The sequence below is a fragment of the Oncorhynchus gorbuscha genome, linkage group LG16 (assembly GCF_021184085.1).
Source record: "Oncorhynchus gorbuscha isolate QuinsamMale2020 ecotype Even-year linkage group LG16, OgorEven_v1.0, whole genome shotgun sequence".
NCBI lineage: Eukaryota > Metazoa > Chordata > Actinopteri > Salmoniformes > Salmonidae > Oncorhynchus > Oncorhynchus gorbuscha.
The window spans coordinates 14,878,835-14,900,393 of record NC_060188.1 but is presented as its reverse complement, the minus strand read 5'-3'; the positions used below and the strand labels follow the sequence as shown (position 1 = coordinate 14,900,393).

The window sequence follows — 21,559 nt, the reverse complement described above, 5'->3', positions numbered from 1 at the left end:
TTCCATGGAGACTGATATGCTCTCATATGCGAAGAGTGGCATTTTGGAATGAATGAAGCAAACTGCGGGGCACAAGATAATGGGCTTAGACAAAGAGAGACCGTGTCAACACCAGTGTGTTCACCCAGTCTGAGGTTTTGCTACACAAAGAAAGGGCTTCACCTGTAATGCACATGTCCTGCTGCCACTAAGTGTTTAGGCCTTCCATTGTTAGGCCAAATCCCTTAGAAATTGGTCCTCTTAAACATAATAGATAAAAAAATTGTTTAAAAAAATTAATACCTCAACGAGTACAATTTCATAGATACATGTGTGTGGAATTACATCCTAACAGCTTTCACAGTTATAGTGTATGGGTGAAGTAATACAGTCGCCTATGAAACAAATACCCATAAAGCACTGCTCAAAGGTGACCCTTTTGATGGGGCTTCCTGTGATGCTCTGTGAGGAAGCAGGAACTAGAGCAACTGAAATGCCTTTGAATCCCATGACCTCTGTGCCAAGATCATGTTGAAACAACTGCACTGTGATGATTGTCAGAGAATTGACATGCACACACACAGCAATAGACATGTGACAACGCAGACACAAGACACAACCTCCGATGCCTATCTTTTCAGCGAGCGCCACTGTCAATGGTTGCAAGGTGAGCCACCTGTACACGCCTTAGAAACTTATTGATGTGATTGAGTTGGGATTTTTGCTTATCTCCGTAATATCAGTCACCTTGTTTTTCTGTCAAAAGTCAACAACGGCACTATCTAACCCTGATATGGAGCCAATTAAATCCTTGTTTCAATCTACCGTGCCAGGGTGCTGTGAAGTGCATTCTAATGTCTCCTCAATTCAACACTTAACCCCTCAGAGTCTGGGCTCCTGCATTTGGTGCATTTAGAGACTGGGATGACTCAGGGATGGCTCAGCATGCAGACAGTTTGTGTGTCCACAGCCTGGGGTATATGTGGAGCAGGAGCCTACGGTTTATCAGAGAGGTAAGGGAGAAGGTGACGCTATTGACACGCAGAGGCACAGCTAAGCCACTTCAGATCCCAATCGATCACAGGTCCACTCCACTACATGTGGGATTCTCCCAATAAACCCAGATTTGTCCTGTCTGCCTCCCAGAGCCTGGGACAGAGAGAGCTGGACTGTACCCATCCAACTCTAAAATAGTCACAATTTGCACTGGCCAGACAAGTCAAATGTCCTCTGATTTGGTATTTGCCCATGTCAATGAGTCTGGTTCCTCTCAAGGTTTCGTTGAGTTCTCGTGAAGGACTTTCTTTACCTTGTTAATACTGTCCACTTAGGATAGCTTCATAAAGGTCCGGAGTGGGACTATTTTAAATGGTCTGTGACAGTGACGTTGTAAAAAAGCTCCTTAAAATGAAACTGTAATTGGATTAGCTAGGAATGAGTCCCAGACTTCATCTAACGGGGCTGCAGGAGCATCCTTATTAACCTGGCCCAACACTGACTTGACTGATGGCAGGCCCACTTTGTTTGTTTTGCCTGATCTCTGTCAGTCACGCCCCACATAATTACTGTGTGCCTTCGCAGGTTACATCGTGAATATTAGCTGCACTGTAAGCACACTTTAATTACATGGGCAAGTGGGTTGAGTTAATAAGGCTGCTTCAAAAAAACACAGTGCATCTCCCTCCTCCAGTTACCATGGCGTTGTGTTCAGGGATGGATAGGGTGTTTGTGCAGCTATATTCTGTGATGTAAATAAAAATGGTGGCAAAATGATAAGCAGACTGGTTGACATCCTGTCTGGAGAGACTTGACAGTTTGAAATGACATTAATGCGTATCTCGTTATTATTAAATCTATATGTTCTGTACCTACAGTATGCTATCGAAAATGGTGTGTTGTGCCTAGTTGAATTTGTGTCGATGCCTATCTCCTAGAACCCATTGCTGATTCCTCTCATGCCTGTGTAGCGATGCAGAAGCCATCGACTCTGATGTTCACAGGTCAAGTCAGATTCATCTCAGGGCTATCTGATATCAATGCATCCCAGCGCTGTGCTGTGCTGTGTGAGAGAAATGACACGTTTAAATTACATGGGTGCCTTTAAAAGCCTTCAGCTGTACCGCGCCAGGCTTTCAATAGGTGGGAACACAGCGTTCATGTTATCTCCCTGGCTGCCAGTGCTCTCTTTTGCAGGCTTCTTTCAAAGGCAAGCCCACAAGGTCTTACTATTGGCAGGTTCAAGGGCAATATAAATCAGCTATGACACGTCCCATCGTTGTTATGTAGGGCGCAGAGGCCTCTGTCTGCGTCAGCCAGGGTCTCAGGTTGACCCTTTGTGTCTGAGGCGAGATCACATTAACAACCTGACTCATTACATTAACAGTGCTGCTACCAGCACAACATGAATAATGCCTACCCTTTCTGAAGGGGTTACAAACCAGTCAGAGCACAGCACACGGGAAGAAAGCATCATACTATTAGTATCCATGAATCCATAAATGACACACGCTGTCTAGAAATGGGTACGGACGTTGAAACCTATGCAAAGGCACTTTCTTCAACACATTAACGGTAGATGAGAGACAATATCTGTGAGTGAAACCTGCTGTTTACATTGTGTTCTCTGATTCAAAGCGTAGGGGCTCGGTGGGAAATGTCTTTAGTATCAATCAAGCCAATCGTTTTGCTCGGCTGCTGATGCTTTGTTCATGGTTTTTATGCAGTGCACGCCGTGCTACGTTTGGGACCATTCCATTGGGTCAGCAGAATTGGGGGATTCTTTTCTTGCACAGCAGCTCAATCTTTTTTAACCTTCCCCACCCCACCCTCCCTTCCTTCCTTTCTCACCCCAGCACCGGGGGATCTGTCACAAATCAAGGCTGGGGAGGTCAATAAAAGCAAACCATGCCAGACGCACTGACTGACACATCAAAAGTTCCCCTGGCTGCGATACACGCTCTGCCTTCCTTCCCTTCCGACCACTTTAGCTTGGTCCGAGGGGAGCCCCATAATCCATGCTTCTCAAAGTGTGCTTAATCAACCTCTGATTAAGAGAGAGCACGTTGAGAGGTGCCGAGCAAAGCAACCCCCCCCCACCCCCCGCAGGCATCTCCAGGCCCCATCCACTCCACAAACCTTGAGTCAAACAAAAGAGGCAAAGGAGAGGAGGGTTGGCGGTGGGGTGGAGGAGTTCCTGATTTGTTTGTTTTTTCCTCTTTGTCCTTTGTCCCCATCAAACAACGTATTCTCTTTTGTTCTGTGTTGGGCCCCTCCTTCCATTCACATCCACAAATGGGAATTACAAATCTGACGTTTCAGTCTTTTTCTCATTTATTTTTTTCTCTTTCTTTTTCTCTCCTCCCTTTTTCCTGTTTTTGTTATGAGTGTCCTCCGGGTGTTGGAGAATGAATTAAACATCAGGGTGTTGGTGGGAAGGGCACAGCGTTTCCTGAATGGATTGAATGCAGAGAGGGGTGTCTTGGTGGTGGAGAGCAGCAGTGGAGGTGACAGCAAATGGCCTCGCTAGGGGGACCAGGTGCACATGGGGCTGCGTTTGACCTCTATCATACGCCCTTCACCACATGTACTCATTTTTTCTCTCAGTTTCTCTCACTCACTTTTATCCTTCTGATCGCTTTATTCACACTTTGGTCTTCTAGGGCTTTGCCAGCAGTCAGTGTATCTTTATTTTTTATTTATTTTATTTCACCTGTATTTAACCAGGTAGGCTAGTTGAGAACAAGTTCTCATTTGCAACTGCGACCTGGCCAAGATAAAGCATAGCAATTTGACACATACAACAACACAGAGTTACACATGGAATAAACAAAACATAGTCAATAATACAGTGGAACATAAGAAAACTAAATGTCAATGTACAGTGAGTGTAAACGAGGTAAGATAAGGAAATAAATAGGCCGTGGTGGCGAAGTAATTATAATATAGCAATTAAACACTGGAATGGTAGATCGGTAGAAGATGAATGTGCAGGTAGAAATACTGGGGTGCAAAGGAGCAAAATAAATAAATACCAGTATGGGGATGAGGTAGGTAGATAGATGGGCTGTTTACAGATGGGCTATGTACAGGTGCAGTGATCTGTGAGCTGCTCTGACAGCTGGTGCTTAAAGCTAGTGAGGGAGATATGAGTCTCCAACTTCAGAGATTTTTGCAGTTCGTTCCAGTCATTGGCAGCAGAGAACTGGAAGGAAAGATGACCAAAGGAGGAATTGGCTTTGGGGGTGACCAGCTGCTGGAGCGCGTTCTACGAGTGGGTGCTGCTATGGTGACCAGTGAGCTGAGATAAAGCGGGGCTTTACCTAACAGAGACTTGTAGATAACTTGGAGCCAGTGGGTTTGGCGATGAGTATGAAGTGAGGGCCAACCAACGAGAGCGTACAGGTCGTAATGGTGGGTAGTGTATGGGGCTTTGGTGACAAAATGGATGGCACTGTGACTGCATCCAGTTTGTTGAGTAGAGTGTTGGAGGCTATTTTATAGATGACATCACCGAAGTCGAGGATCGGTAGGATGGTCAGTTTTACGAGGGTATGTTTGGCAGCATGAGTGAAGGATGCTTTGTTGCGATATAGGAAGCCAATTCTAGATTTAAGTTTGGATTGGAGATGTTTACTGTGAGTCTGGAAGGAGAGTTTACAGTTTAACCAGACAACTAGGTATTTGTAGTTGTCCACGTATTCTAAGAGAGCCATCCAGAGTAGTGATGCTGGACGGGCGAGCAGGTGCGGGCAGGGATCGGTTGAATAGCATTCATTTAGTTTCCCCTGCGTTTAAGAGCAGTTGGAGAGTTGTATGGCATTGAAGCTCGTCTAGAGGTTAGTTAAAACAGTGTCCAAAGACATCTTTATACAAGATTAAGCTGTGTAGATTTCAAAGAGATTTTAAAGAGATTAAGTTTAATCACTTGGCAAGATTGGACTCGAGAAGAAAAAATATAATATTTAGGCAGTAGAAAAGTCCCAATAAGTACATTATTAAGTGAAAGCCACAGAGATAGATAAAAGAACAGATAGATGGATCTTTTCAACCCACACTCCTCTATCTCCTCAGCTCTGCTATTTCAGACACACTCTGATCAACAAAGTACTGTGCTTGTCCATGGCAACACCCACATAAAACACACAGTCAAGGTTGTATAATCTCTTACCCTCATCCTAGAATATAAGCCTCTTCTGCCGTACCCACAGCACACGCAGGTCACTAAGTGGTGAAAAACAGCAACTCTTATAATGGCTTATGGTATTCAAAACGCATGAATTTATGACCCTGTAAATGATATCCAAAAAGGCTATGGTACTGTCAGCATGCAGGTATTGTCATGGAATTTGTACAGTGGGTGGTACAACAGCCTACATGTTCCATCTGTGGTCACTGTTCAGATAGAAATGGGTGTAAGAGGCCTCAATCTTGAGATGATCTCTGCCTGCCACAGACGGCTTTTCAACTTTGATGTAAAGAAAAAACTCTCCCCAAAGCCATATCTCCTCAATCTCTCTCCCCTTCTCCTCCCCTCTCCTTGTATCAATTAGATTTTTGCATGTCAAGTCAGAAAGAGGTTGTCAGGGGAGATAGCGCTCTTGTCTCACGTGATTGAGGTGGCAGCCATTTATAACAGAGCAGCCCAAAACGACAGATCCCCACTTATCTCAGCTACAGCTCGACTGCCGATGCCCTTTTCACTGAGGCAATGAGGATGAAGGTCTCACTGGGTCACTTTGTCAAAAGCAGCAGGACTATTACAAATCTCCCCAATCCATCCTTGTGTGGGGCATGGAGCTTTCCACTGGGAGCAGAGTGGGCTGTTTCAGCTCTGCCTCTCTCCTCAACCGATCTCTCTGTCTGTCTCTCATGCCAGGGTGTCTCACAGGGGGGTTGTTATCAGAAAGGGCCCATTTGTTATCCTGGTTTCACTACATCACCGAACCAGCTATTTGCTTATTTTATCTATCAAGGGAACCCTGTTAATGCAAGCTATAAAATACCAAAAATACCAAAAATGTACGAAACCCTACAAAAATCTCCAACAATTATAATCAACATAATAATTAAAATGTCCAGTTGCTGCAGTATTATTTTCTTGCTGTAGCAAACTGGATCAAATTAAGATCTGTATTGTGGGGACTAATTGCACGTCATACAGAGCCCTTGATGGAGTGAACGTTTCTTCTATAGATGGATCCTCCGATTAGCCAAAGATTGGATACATCCCTACGTGCTTTGACACCTGCACCTCTGACTGACTGTCTGCCTGCCTCGGTCCAGGAACACTGACTGACTGACTGACTGCCTCGGTCCAGGAACACTGACTGACTGACTGCCTCGGTCCAGGAACACTGACTGACTGACTGACTGACTGACTGCCTGACTGGTCCAGGAACACTGGCTGACTGACTGCCTCGGTCCAGGAACACTGACTGACTGCCTCGGTCCAGGAACACTGACTGACTGACTGCCTCGGTCCAGGAACACTGACTGACTGACTGACTGACTGACTGCCTCGGTCCAGGAACACTGACTGACTGACTGACTGCCTCGGTCCAGGAACACTGACTGACTGACTGACTGCCTCGGTCCAGGAACACTGACTGACTGACTGACTGCCTCGGTCCAGGAACACTGACTGACTGACTGACTGCCTCGGTCCAGGAACACTGACTGACTGACTGGCTGCCTCGGTCCAGGAACACTGACTGATTGACTGCCTCGGTCCAGGAACACTGACTGACTGACTGAGTACCTCGGTCCAGGAACACTGACTGACTTCTACCCTCAAGCCATAAGACTCCTGTATATAGTCTCCCTATTGTTATTTTACTGCTGCTCTTTAACTACTTTTATTTCTTATTCTTATCTGTATTTTTAAAACTGTATTGGTGGTTAGATCCTGTAAATAAACGTTTCACTGTAAGATCTACTACACCTGCTGTATTCTGCGCATGTGGATAATAAAATTTGATGTCATTGCCTCGGTCCAGGAACACTGACTGACTGAGTGCCTCGGTCCAGGAACACTGACTGACTGACTCACTGACTGCCTCGGTCCAGGAACTGACTGACTGACTGACTGACTGACTGACTGACTGACTGACTGACTGACTGACTGCCTCAGTCCAGGAACACTGACTGACTGACTGATTGGCTGACTGAATGACTGACTGTCTCGGTCCAGGAACACTGACTGACTGACTTCTTCGGTCCAGGAACACTGACTGACTGACTGACTGACTACCTCGGTCCAGGAACACTGACTGACTGACTGACTGCCTCGGTCCAGGAACACTGACTGACTGACTGATTGGCTGACTGAATGACTGACTGTCTCGGTCCAGGAACACTGACTGACTGACTTCTTCGGTCCAGGAACACTGACTGACTGACTGACTGACTACCTCGGTCCAGGAACACTGACTGACTGACTGACTGCCTCGGTCCAGGAACACTGACTGACTGACTGATTGGCTGACTGAATGACTGACTGCCTCGGTCCAGGAACACTGACTGACTGACTGCCTCGGTCCAGGAACACTGACTGACTGACTGACTGACTGACTACCTCGGTCCAGGAACACTGACTGACTGACTGACTGACTGACTGACTGACTGACTGACTGACTCGGTCCAGGAACACTGACTGACTGACTGACTGACTGCCTCGGTCCAGGAACACTGACTGACTAACTGACTGGGGATAATGTATCCCCCCTCGACAGCCAATATTTCATAAACCTGAGAGCAAATCCCATGATTTATAACTTTCACTTATTACCAAAGACACTTGAAATGATTGATTTATCCTCCCCAGCTGAAGCTATGTATATATATCAGCATTGAAAAAACGGAAGGGGAAAAAAATACAATTACCTGACTAGGTGCCATGGGGGAGATCTTTCCTTTAATGAGCCAGTCAACCTTCATGTGACAGTCGCATGCCCTCTGTGTCTCCATCATGCACTGTGACTCCGCCGTCATTATCAGTCGGACGGACGGACGGATGGATGCCCTATCTATGCAAATTCACTCCTCTTCGTTTAGTTATACAGGTTCCAAAGAATATCAATATCAAGTGGCTAAATAATATGGCATTTCAGATTCAATAAGTAGTCAGGTCAATACAATATATTGTGAGTATTCAGGTAAAGTTGGAAGATTACATACACTTAGGTCGGAGTCATTAAAACTCATTTTTCAACCAAATTTCTTGTTAACAAACTATAGCCTTGGTAAGTCAGTTAGGACATCTACTTTGTGCATGACACAAGTCATTCGTCCAACAATTGTTTACAGACAGATTATTTCACTGTATCACAATTCCAGTGGGTCAGAAATGTACATATACTAAGTTGACTGTGCTTTTAAACAGCTTGGAAAATTCGAGAAAATGGTGTCATGGCTTTAGAAGCTTCTGATAGGCTAATTGACATCATTTGAGTCAATTGGAGGTGTACCTGTGGGTGCATTTCAAGGCCTACCTTCAAACTCAGTGCCTCTTTGCTTGACATCATGGGAAAATCAAAAGAAATCAGCCAGGATCTCAGAAACAAATTTATAGACCTCCACAAGTCTGGTTCATCCTTGGGAGCAATTTCCAAACGCCTGAAGGTACCACGTTCATCTGTACAAACAATAGTACGCAAGTATAAATACCATGGGACCACGCAGCCGTCATACCGCTCAGGAAGGAAACGCACTCTGTCTCCTAGAGATGAACATACTTTGGTGCGAAAAGTGCAAATCAATCCCAGAACAACAGCAAAGAACCTTGTGAAGATGCTGGAGGAAAACGGTACAAAAGTATCTATTTCCACAGTAAAACAAGTCCTATATCTACATAACCTGAAAGGCTGACCTTAATCCTATAAAGCCCTGACCTCAATCCTATAGAAAATCTGTGGGCAGATCTAAAAAAAGCGTCTGCGAGCAAGGAGGCCTACAAACCTGACTCAGTTACACCAGCTCTGTCAGGAGGAATGGGACAAAATTCACCCAACTTATTGTGGGAAGCCTGTGGAAGGCTCCCGAAACGTGTGACCCAATTTAAAGGCAATGCTACCAAATACTAATTGAGTGTATGTAAACTTCTGACCCACTGGGAATGTGATGAAATAAATAAAAGCTGAAATAGATCATTCTCTCTACTATTATTCATGTGACATTTCACATTCTTAAAATTAAGTGGTGATCCTAACTGACCTAAAACAGGGAATTTGTACTGGGATTAAATGTCAGGAATTGTGAAAAACTGAGTTTAAATGTATTTGACTAAGGTGTATGTAAACTTCCCGACTTCAACTGTATCTGTCTGCTTTGCCCCAAAGTTGTTTAGATGAAATATAATACAAGTACTCCACTGAGAACAAACTAAAGCCATTACATTGAGAAAAACCCATGTGAAATTGTCACTATTGTCATCTTCAGTACGTCTATGATTGTCTCGATACAAAGACACATTTAATGTTCCTTTTCCAAAACAACTATGTTAACAGGCTCTTAGAGCAGGAGAAGAAACAGATACCCAGACATGTCTACCACCACCCCTGTCATCAGTTGAAATGTCATGGCCCTGCCATAATTAAACCTTGCCCACATTCTCCACCGAGAGTAAATAGGATTTTTAAATCATCCTGCGAAACATGTATTTGGCTTCTTGACATCTGATCCAGCATCTCTTGACACCCACTAACCATCCCCGGTACAGCCCAATCATTTGTCACTGGCTGGGTTTAGGCTGGGGCCCCCTACCCTCATCAGAACCCATCATTACACCACAAGCTGTCAAATTAAAACTTTTAAATTGTGTGAACGCTTCCTTCGGAACTTTCCCTTTTTCCCAGCAACATATTGCAGAGATAATTGAGGATATTAGCAGCCAGACTGTTACCGCAAGATGAAAGGCGAGGGGGGGAGCGGTGACAGCTCCTCTCGCTGGCGGCGGTAACGAGGGACTGTCAAAAGTCTCTCTGTGTTTATCTCGGATCATCTAGGGGGATTTAAAACCCTTACCTTCACAATTCCATTCTTTACGGCACGTCCTTTATCCACAGTGATTTACGGAGGCTCAAGCCCTACGCCGTGTGATGAATGAGCGCTCTTCACAAGGTGTCAGGGCCAGGCAGCGGTGGGCGGCACTGGCTCTCCCCCTCTCTCTCTCCCTCCATTTTTCTCCCACTCTGTCTTTCTCTCCCTCTCTTGCCCCTCATTCCTCACCAAATTGAGGGCTGATGAGCTGCAGACTCTGAGCTCCTTTGGGGTGGTTTGTGGTCGGTTACTTTGCTAACACTTGAAGCCATTAACATTAATAGTGGGTGATTGATTTTCTAGATAATGAATCTTTCATAGTCTGAATAGCAAAACATGGAATAGTCTAAAAGGTTTTTTCCAAACATAAATGTATTACAATGTCATGGTAAGACTGATTGTTATAGCTATTTCTGTCTGACTACACAGACTTCACAGACAAAGTATTTTGGAAAACACAACACATTTCAGAAGTGTTCTGCTGACATCACTGCCCTCACGTCGAGTGTCCATCATTCTCCACCATCCACAGAGAGACATATGACACTCTCTGCCGATCCATCTCACCCTCACTTTATGTCTTGTAGAGTGTCAACGTCACATGTTGGGGCATTAGCTGTGCAGACATCAGTGGATGAGGTCACCATTGACACCGTGCCACCATTAAATCAATGGCCTCTGGAGCTGTGGGGACATGCCTGGGTTGCTGTGGCTTCCAGCAGCATGCATGGAGCAGCTGGAGATGAGCATTTTATCAGAGATGCTAAAGACCGCATTAGACGGGCGTGGCACCAGATCGGCTTTTACAGTGGTCTGCCGGGGCTCACCTACACACCTGCTGCTGAGAGACATGAGCCAATGCTGGCCATATGCCACTCCTCTTCAATTTCAACAAAATGCACACTATCAAACCCCAGTGTCATATTTTCACCTAAAATGTCTCCCCTTGAAATTGTGTGCCGAGCCAAACTAGCCGACAGAAGGGATGAAAAGATAGTCTATAAGCTGGAAGATACAGTCCCTACTCTACAATGAATACATTCAGCAGAACATTGCAATTTCACTCAGGATAAGTATCCACGGAATCAGTGTCACAGAAAAGGCATGTTCGTATAAGTCCATTGAAAACAAGCTAAGGAAATGCACAGACAGACAAACTAATTCTCCCTCTAGGAGGCTGGGGAAAAGAAAAAGCAGGAGTGTCACATGGTTGGCAGTAAGTCTCTATTTAAATAAGTCCTTGCTTTAAATGCACGCCGTTCTTGTCTCTGTACAATAATCATGCCTTCAGTGCTCCAGAATTGTGCAGTGCATTAAGATAAAAGTGCTAAAACAGTGTTTGTTCTGCCACCCCAAATGGAGGCTGCTAAGTGGAGTAGCATGCTGTTTCAGGAGAAGGGGGATAATGCTAGCCGGAGTGTTTCTCTGAGAGGCAACACTTCACACTGCATGGCTTTGCACCGACACCACACCATCCATTTGTCATGTAGCCTATATACAGTACATATATTATTTATAGAGGACCAAATGTTTGGTGTATTCATTTGATGAATTTGCTCATTTTTTTATTTTTTATTTATTTAACTAGGCAAGTCAGTTAAGAATAAATTCTTATTTACAGCCTACCTCGGCCAAACCCTAACCCGGACGATGCTGGGCCAATTGTGCACCTACCTATGGGACCCCCAATCACGGCCGGTTGTGATACAGCCTGGAATCGAACCAGGGTCTGTAGTGATGCCTCTAGCGCTGAGATGCAGTACCTTAGACCGCTGCACCACTCGGGAGCCCGATAATGCTATTCGTAATCCAGCAAAGCTATTACGCATACTAGTTACTGATTTTTGAGAGCATTTAAACAAAAAAAATCATAGATGACTTTAAATCAAAGGACCAAGCATGCTAGGTTATATAGCGTTACTAAGAACTAAAACCTTTAGGTGTAAGGACTCCCAATATGGACGAGTCGATACACTTCCAATGCAGTTGTATCATGAAAAATAAAGGCCACATACAGCATGCCGCAGGAGGCCGAGAGAGGAGGCTGTTTCTCTAATCCACTAAGTCACACTCTGAACTGGAGAGAATGCTGAGAATACTGCAGGCTCTGCTCCCTAATTCACCTTCCATAGTCCCCTCTAGTCACTTATGAGCTGTAAGTGGATTAAACTCAAAGACCCAACCAATGAAACATGGCAGAAAGTTGCATTTTCACCAACTAAACTTTCAATTCACTTTCAATAAAAGGTTATCACTTTGAAAGCTTGTTCAATGAGAGATACATCCTCACTTAACATACATTACATGACCATAAGTATGTAGACACCTGCTCGTCAAACATTTCATTCCAAAATCATGGGCATTAATATGGAGTTGGTACCCCCCTTTGCTGCTATAACAGCCTCCACTCTTCTGTTGAAGGCTTTCCACTAGATGTTGGAACATTGCTGCGGGAACGTGCTTCCATTCAGCCAAAAGACCATTAGTGAGGTCGGACACTGATGTTGGGCGTTTAGGCCTGCCTCACAGTCGGGGTTCCAATTCATCCCAAAGGTGTTCAAAGGGGTTGAGGTAAGGGCTCTGTGCAGGCCAGGCAAGTTCTTCCACACCGATCTCGACCAACCATTTCTGTATGAACTTCTCTTTGTACACAGAGGTATTCCAAAAACTGTTGCCACAAAGTTGAAAGCACAGAATTGTCTAGAATGTCATTGTAGGCTGTAGTGTTAAGATTTCCATTCACTGGAACTAAGGGGCCAAGCCCAAATGAAGAGAAATAGCCATAGACCATTATTCCTCCTTCTCCAAACTTTAAAGTTGGCACTATGCCTTCGGGCAGGTACTGTAGTGTTCTCCTGGCATCCACCAAACCCAGATTGGACCGTCAGACTGCTAGATGATTGTACATGGTGTTTTTAGGCTTGAGTGCGGCTGCTCGGCCATGGAAACCCATTTCATGAAACTCCTGACGAACAGTTATTGTGCTGACGTTGCTTCCAGAGGCAGTTTGGAACACAGTAGTGAGTGTTGCAGATTATTTTTAAGCGCTATGCTCTTCAGCATTCGGCGGTTCCATTCTGTGAGCTTGTGTGGCCTACCGCTTCGCGTCTGAATCGTTGTTGCTCCTAGACGTTTCCAATTCACAATAACAGCACTTGTAGTTGACCGGGGAGGCTCTAACAGGGCAGACATTTGATGAACTTGTCTTGTTGGAAAAGAGGCATCCTATGATGGTGCCAAGTTGAAAGGCACTGTGCTCTTCAGTAAGGCCATTCTACTGCCAATGTTTGTCTGCGGAGATTGCATGGCTGAAATAGCCGAAACCACTAATTTGAAGACGTGTACACATACTTATATATACAATATCATTCAAAGGTTTAGGGTCACATAGAAATGTTCTTGTTTTTGACATTTTTTGTACATTAAAATAACATCAAATTGATCAGAAATACAGTGTAAACATTGTTTATGTAGAAAATGACTATTGTAGCTGGAAATGGCTGATTATTTATGGAATATCTACACAGGCGTAAAGAGGCCCATTATCAGCAACCATCACTCCTGTGTTCCAATGGCACGTTATGTTAGCTAATTCAAGTTTATCATTTTAAAGGGCTAATTGATCATTAGAAAACCCTTTTGCAATTATGTTAGCACAGCTGAAAACTGTTGTTCTGATTAAACAAGATATACAACTGTCCTTCTTTAGACTAGTTGATTATCTGGAGCATCAGAATTTGTGGGTTCGATTACAGGCTCAAAATGGCCAGAAACAAAGTTTTTGCTGTTTTGTGAAGGGAGTCATACACAACGTTGTGCCAGATCTTCAGTTATTTGCAATTTCACACATGGAATAGCCTTAATTTCTCAGAACAAGAATAGACTGACGAGTTTCAGAAGAAAGTAACCAGAATAGAAAGATGAGTGGAAGGCCCTGTTGCACAACTGAGTACACCAGTCTCAACATCAACAGTGAAGAGGCGACTCCAGGATGCAGAGTTGCAAAGAAAAAGCCATATCTCAGGCTGGCAAATAAAAATGTAAGTTTAAGATGGGCAAAAGAACACAAAGACACTGGACAGAGGAACTCTCCAGAGCATCCCGGAGTTTCCTCTTCACTGTTGACATTGAGACTGGTGTTTTGCAGGTACTATTTAATGCAGCTGCCAGTTGAGGACTTGTGAGGTGTCTGTTTCTCAAACTAGACACTCTAATGTACTTGGCCTCTTGCTCAGTTGTGCACCGGGGTCTCCCACTCCTCTTTCTATTCTGGTTAGGGCCAGTTTGCGCTGTCCTGTGAAGGGAGAATTACACAGCGTAGTTCGAGATCTTCAGTTTTTTGGCAAGTTCTTTCCTTGGAATAGGTTTCATTTCTCAGAACAAGAATAAGCTGACGAGTTTCAAAAGGAACTGATTTGTTTCTGAACACAGGAGTGATGGTTGCTGATAATGGGACTCTGTACGCCTATATAGATATTTAATTGAAAATCAGCCGTTTCCAGCTACAATAGTAATTTACAACATTAACAATGTCTACACTGTATTTCTGATCAATTTGATGTTATTTTAATGGACCAAAAATGTGCTTTTCTATCAAAAACAAGGACATTTCTAAGTGACCCCAAACATTTCAACGGTAGTGTATATAGTGTAGCTACAGATTAAACAAATAATAAACAGATGGGGAAAGTTTTGTTGTGTTGAAGGATGCAATAGTAGTCGTTACAGAGCTCTAGCACTAGACCTGCAGTGAATGTGCAACATACGGAGATATCCTTAATGCTCTAAAGAGCCGGTTCTTTGGAAAGGTTTTAGAACTCAGGAGGGCCCTCGGCTGCTTTCTGACAATCCCCCAAAATCATATAAAACTACAGGGATGAGGAAATACATTTGTTGCAAAGTTTACGAGACTTGTGGTCGAGGGCATTGGAGCATTGCATAATGTCATTATAGGAGGGGGACGAGAAGAGGACCTTGGCCCCTACCACTCCACGCAAACGCATACATGCACTCACCCCCATAATGAGAATCCACCTCACCAAATATTTCAATTCAAGGCTTGCTTAGATTGACTGTAATGCCTAAGTAATCAGCCTGTTCTGACCTACCTTGTCCCCAGCCAGGATTTATAGCTCCCAATTACTGATCTCTATTACCCAGTGTGCCAAGGGGAAGGAAGTCACACTCCTGGACGGAAGGCCACCCCTCTGTCTCACAGCCTGGGTGAACAGGTGCCACCAGGAAGCAACCCCTCCCTCCCTCCTACCCTCCCTCACTGTCATCCCACATTACTTTGCCAAGGACTACAGAAAACTTTTAATGCTCCCCTGAGCATCCGGATGTTCCTTGGTTTGTCTTTACACGTTCTGGGCTTGCGCTATTGTGATAGATGAAAATGTTCCCTTTTCTTTTGTTTTTTTTTGGCAGAAAATGTTTTAGAGAGGGGGTGCTATATACTACCGTTCAAAAGTTTAGGGTCACTTAGAAATGCCCTTGTTTTTTAAAGAAAAATACATTTTTTTGTCAATTAAAATAACATCAAATTGATCAGAAATACAGTGTTAACATTGTTAACATTGTAAATGACTATTGTAGCTGGAAACAGCTGATTATTTATGGAATAGCTACACAGGCGTACAGAGGCCCATTATCAGCAACCATCACTCCTGTGTTCCAATGGCACGTTCTGTTAGCTAATCCAAGTTTATAATTTTAAAAGGCAAATTGATCATTAGAAAACTCTTTTGCAAATATGTTAGCACAGCTGAAAACTGTTGTTCTGATTAAAGAAGATATAAAACTGTCCTTCTTTAGACTAGTGCAGTATCTGGAGCATCAGCATTTGTGGGTTCGATTACAGGCTAGAAATGGCTAGAAACAAAGACCTTTTTCTGAAACTCGTCAGTCTATTCTTGTTCTGAGAAGTGAAGGCTATTCTATGTGCAAAATTGCCAAGAAACTGAAGATCTCGTAGAATGCTGTGTACTTCTAACTTCACAGAACAGCGCAAACTGGCTCTAACCAGAATAGAAAGAGGAATGGGAGGACCTGGTACACAACTGAGCAAGAGAACAAGTACAGACACTCTAATGTACTTGGCCTCTTGCTCAGTTTGCACAGGGGCCTCCCACTCCTCTTTCTATTCTGGTTAGAGCCAGTTTGTGGCTGTTCTGTGAAGGGAGAAGTACACAGCATTGTACGAGATCTACAGGTTCTTGGACATTTCTTTCCTTGGAATAGGCTTAATTTCTCAGAACAAGAATAGTCTGACGAGTTTCAGACCAAAATTATGTGTTTCTGGTCATTTTGAGCCTGTAAACGAACCCACAAATGCTGATGCTCCAGATACTCAGCTTCTTTATCAGCGCAACAGTTTTCAGCTGTGCTAATATAATTGCAAAAGGATTTTCTAATGATAAATTAGCTTTTTACATATTTTCTTACCTTTATTTAACTAGGCAAGTCAGTTAAGAACAAATTATTATTTTCAATGACGGCCTAGGAACAGTGGGTTAAACTGCCTTGTTCAGGGGCAGAATTACATAATTTTACCTTGTCAGCAAGGGGATTCAATCTTGCAACCTTTCAGTTACTAATCCAACGCTCTAACCACTAGGCTACCTGACGCCCCAAATTATCCAAATGATCCAAATGATAAAGTTGGATCAGCTAACACAATGTGCCATTGGACACAGGAGTGAGTGATGGTTGCTGATAATGGGCCTCTTTATGCCTGTGTAGATATTCCATAAATAATCAGCCGTTTCCAGCTGCAATAGTCATTTACAACATTAACTATGTCTACACTGTATTTCTGATCAATTTGATTACCCTAAACTTCTGAACGGAAGTGTATGTTGGAAATATTGAAAATATGTATCTGAAAATGTCTAGTGCCTTGCTACCATCTTTAAACAAATCAATATATTGCATCAATAGTATCTTAATATTAATTCAGATTATTACTGATGCTATTAAGACAGATCACGTGAGAATTAATTACATGCTGTAAACCAAAATAAACAATATGTACATCAAAGATCTATACATGTCTAAATCTACACTGAACAAAAATATAACACAAAATGCAACAATTTCAAAGATTTTACTGAGTTACAGAAATCAGTCAATTTACAGTGCCTTCTGAAAGTATTCAGACTCCTTTACATTTACCCCATTTTGTTAGGTTACAGCCTTATACTAAAATGTATTAAATTTGTTTTTTACTCATCAATCTCCACACAATACCCCATAATAACAAAAACATTTTTTTACAAATGTATTGAAATAAAAAACTGAAATATTACATCTACATTAGTATTCAGACCCTTTACTCAGTACTTTGTTGAAGCACCTTTGGCAGTGATTACAGCCTCGAGTCTTCTGGGTATGAAGCTACAAGCTTGGCACACATGTATTTGGGGAGTTTCTCCCATTCTTCTCTGCAGATCCTCTCAAGCTCTCTCGGGTTGGATGGGGAGTGTGTTGCTGCACAGTGATTTTCAGGTCTTTCCAAAGATGTTTGATCAGGTTCAAGTCTGGGCTCTGGCTGGGCCACTCAAGGACATTCAGAGACTTGTCCCGAATCCACCCCTGTGTTGTTTTGGCTGTGTGCTTAGGGTCGTTGTCCTGTTGGAAGGGGAACCTTCATCCCAGTCTAAGGTTCTAAGCGCTCTGGAGCATGTTTTCATCAAGGATCTCTCTGTACTTTGCTCTGTTCATCCTTGCCTTGATCCTGACTATTCTCCCAGTCCTTGCTGCTGAAAAACATCCCCACATCCCCACAGCACCGCCATGTTTCACCAGGGATGGTGCCAGGTTTCCTCCAGACATGACGCTTGGCATTCAGGCCAAAGAGTCTAATCTTGGTTTCATTAGACCAGAGAATCTTATTTCTCATGGTCTTAGAGTCTTTAGGTGACTTGGTAATCTCTAAGCGGGCTGTCATGTGCCTTTTTACTGAGGAGTGGCTTCCGTCTGGTCACTTGACCATAAAGGCCTGATTATTTAAGTGCTGCAGAGATGGTTGTCCTTCTGGAAGGTTCTCCCATCTCCACAGAGGAACTCTAAAGCTCTGTCAGAGTGACCATCAGGTTCTTGGTCACCTCCCTGACCAAGGCCCTTCTCCCCCGATTGCTCAGTTTGGCCAGGAGGCCAGCTCTAGGAAGAGTCTTGGTGGTTCCAAACTTATTCCATGTAAGAATGATGGAGGCCAATGTGTTCTTGGGGGCCTTCAATGCTGCAGAAATGTTTTGATACCCTTCCCCAGATCTGTTCCTCGACACAATCCTGTTTAAGTGCTCTGTGGACTATTCCTTCGACCTCATGGCTTGATTTTTGCTCTGACATGCACTGTTAACTGTGATACCTTATACAGGTGTGTGCCTTTCCAAATCAGTGAAAAGAAACAACTGAATTTACCATATGTGGACTCCAATCATCTCAAGGATGAACAATTGAAACAGGATCCACCTGAGCTCAATTTCGAGTCTCACAGCAAAGGGTCTGAATTGTTATGTAAATAAGGTAGGCTCAATGGGTGATATGTCTGGTGAGTATGCAGGCCATGGAAGAATTGGGGCGTTTACTTTTCGAGGAATTGTGTACAGATCATTGCGACATTGGGCTGCACATTATCATGCTGCAACATGAGGTGATGGTGGTGTATGAATGTGACGCCAATGGGCCTCAGGATCTCATCACAGTATCTCTGTGCATTCAAATTGGCATTAATAAAATGCAATTGTGTTCATTGTCCTTAGCTTATGCCTGCCCATACCATAACCCCACTGCCCCCATGGTGCACTCTGTTCACAATGTTGACATCAACAAACCGCACGCCCACACAATGCCATACACACTGTCTGCCATCTGCCCAGGACAGTTGAAACAGGGATTCATCTGTGAAGAGCACACTTCTCCAGTGTGCAAGTGGCCATCAAATGTGAGCATTTTCCCACTGAAGTCAGTTACGAAGTCAAACTGCAGTCAGGTCAAGACCCTAGTGAGGGCGTCGAGCATGAAAATGAGCTTCCCTGAGACGGTTTCTGACAGTTTGTGCAGAAATTCTTTGGTTGTGCAAACCCACAGTTTCATCAGCTGTTTGGGAGGCTGGCACGGGGAAAAAGACAGATGTGGAGGTCCTGGGCTAGCGTGGTTACACGTGGTCTAACCGGATGTGGAGGTCCTGGGCTAGCGTGGTTACACGTGGTCTAACCGGATGTGGAGGTCCTGGGCTAGCGTGGTTACACGTGGTCTAACCGTATGTGGAGGTCCTGGGCTAGCGTGGTTACACGTGGTCTAACCGGATGTGGAGGTCCTGGGCTAGCGTGGTTACACGTGGTCTAACCGGATGTGGAGGTCCTGGGCTAGCGTGGTTACACGTGGTCTAACCGGATGTGGAGGTCCTGAGCTGGCATGGTTACACGTGGTCTAACCGGATGTGGAGGTCCTGGGCTAGCGTGGTTACACGTGGTCTAACCGGATGTGGAGGTCCTGGGCTAGCGTGGTTACACGTGGTCTAACCGGATGTGGAGGTCCTGGGCTAGCGTGGTTACACGTGGTCTGCCGTTGTATGGCTGGTTGGACATACTGCCAAATTCTCTAATTCACGTTGGAAGACAGTTTATGGTAGAGAAATTAACATTAAATTATCTGGCAACAGCTCCGGTGGACATTCCTGCAAACAGCATGGCAATTGCACACTCCCTCAAAACTTGACACATCATTGTGTTGTGTAACAAAACTGCACATTTTAGAGTAGCCTTTTATTGTCCCCAGTACAAGGTGCACCTGTTTAATGATCATGCTGTTTAATCAGCTTCTTGATATGGCATACCTGTTGGGTGGATGGATTATCTTGGCAAAGGAAAAATGCTTACTAACAGGGATGCATTTTTGAGAAATAAGTATTTTGTGCATATGGAACATTTCTGGGATCTTTTATTTCAGCTCATAAAACATGGGACAAACACTTTACATGTCACATTTATATTTTTGTTTAGTATACCTCAAATCAATATCTTTATCATAGAGATACTTATGAGCAACATCAATTAAGGTCAACCTCAGGTTAAGATAAATTCATAAAATTAGTGAGGACAAAAAGTGTGGATCTTTTCAAATCAAATCAACTACTCAGCGGTTCTCCTGTGCTGATAAGTAGTGGAAACTTCACATATGCAAACAGAGGCATGTTCGAACTCATCCTCACACTGAGTTGTCATTCATCGCAGTATGGCGGCTGGTAAAGTAGGAGCTTGTGGACTCCTTGTTAATATTTCACACATATTTTTTTTATCAAAACAATGTTATTATCATGTAGAGCGGGATGCTGGAACGATGTCATATTTTCTAGGTTTGAAGTGCCATACATTGTCACAATACCTTCCTTAGGGGGCAGCGGGAGAAATGAATTATTAATATGAAACAGTGGTTAGAGGGAGGTTGATATAGGGATAGTTCAGTAACTGCACTTCCTTCAAACTGAATGCAGAGACATCATAATGGTACCCACGAGTTCATCTGACTCTGGGGAAGTAGATAAAGGGCTTCATTGCCAAAATCCCAAACTATCCCTTTAAATAAATGTACTGTTTATAGATGGGTTAGCTGACAATGTCACAAAAACGATGTGCGCGCTTCCATAGTGCAGATGTCAGCATATCCTTGTGATTCTGGATGAGCAGATTGCTAGCAAGAATGACAAGAAACTTCCATGTGGGGAATCGTTTTAGCTCGTTTCATCTTGTTCTTGATACAATGTCTTGTTTTGACTGATTTCTTGTCAATGCTAATATGGCTCAAATTCGCTAGCTAGCTAGCTAACCAACAACTGTAACAATGTATTTGAGAGACAATAAGTGCTCATTGTGCAAATGTATTTATGTTTTCAATAAACATTGGAGATTAAATATTGCTTACATGTTGTCAACAATCTGTTTTGCCCCATAGTTGAACACACGTTTGGTTTGGCTTGTAAACAACCAACCCGTCTATAAGGTGTGATAAAAGATAGGGAGCATATCTAAAATGTCTAAAATGTTCTGGAAGGTTCCGGTTGTAAATGGATATAAAACTAGTTTGTTGTTTTCCATACGGAATTAAGCCATAACACTATTTCCTAAAAATGATTCCCAAAATACTGCTTTAAATGGTTTCAAGCTCATTAATAACACATACTGTATTATACAGCATTGAGTCATTGTGCATCTGTTGTTGTCTGAGATGTGGTTACATTCAAGAAGGCAACAAAATATTATGTAACCAGGTCAGACTTGTCAACAGCCCTCATGTTGGAAACCATTACATATAAACCTCATAATAATAATAATAGTCTATCATTCAGACATAACATGCTTCTCTTGTCATAGCTCATAGTCATGGGTGAATTGAATCATAATTCCTTTCAGTGATGACACAATACTGGGTGAAGGGACAGTGCACTGCATTGATCCTGTTAACATGGTGTTTAGATAGTATGGTTACGTAGTGGCAGGCTCTCAGTGTCCATGTAGTGAACATGGGGCCCACCTTGTGGAGGCCA

The 21,559-nt window shown here is 43.5% G+C and overlaps 1 protein-coding gene across 5 annotated transcripts in view; it reads right to left on the bottom strand.

Annotated features, from left to right (window-relative positions):
* LOC124000085 (RNA binding protein fox-1 homolog 3-like) overlaps nt 1-21,559 on the bottom strand; it is a 458,756-nt gene that overhangs the window by 413,566 nt on the left and 23,631 nt on the right. The window lies entirely within an intron of this gene.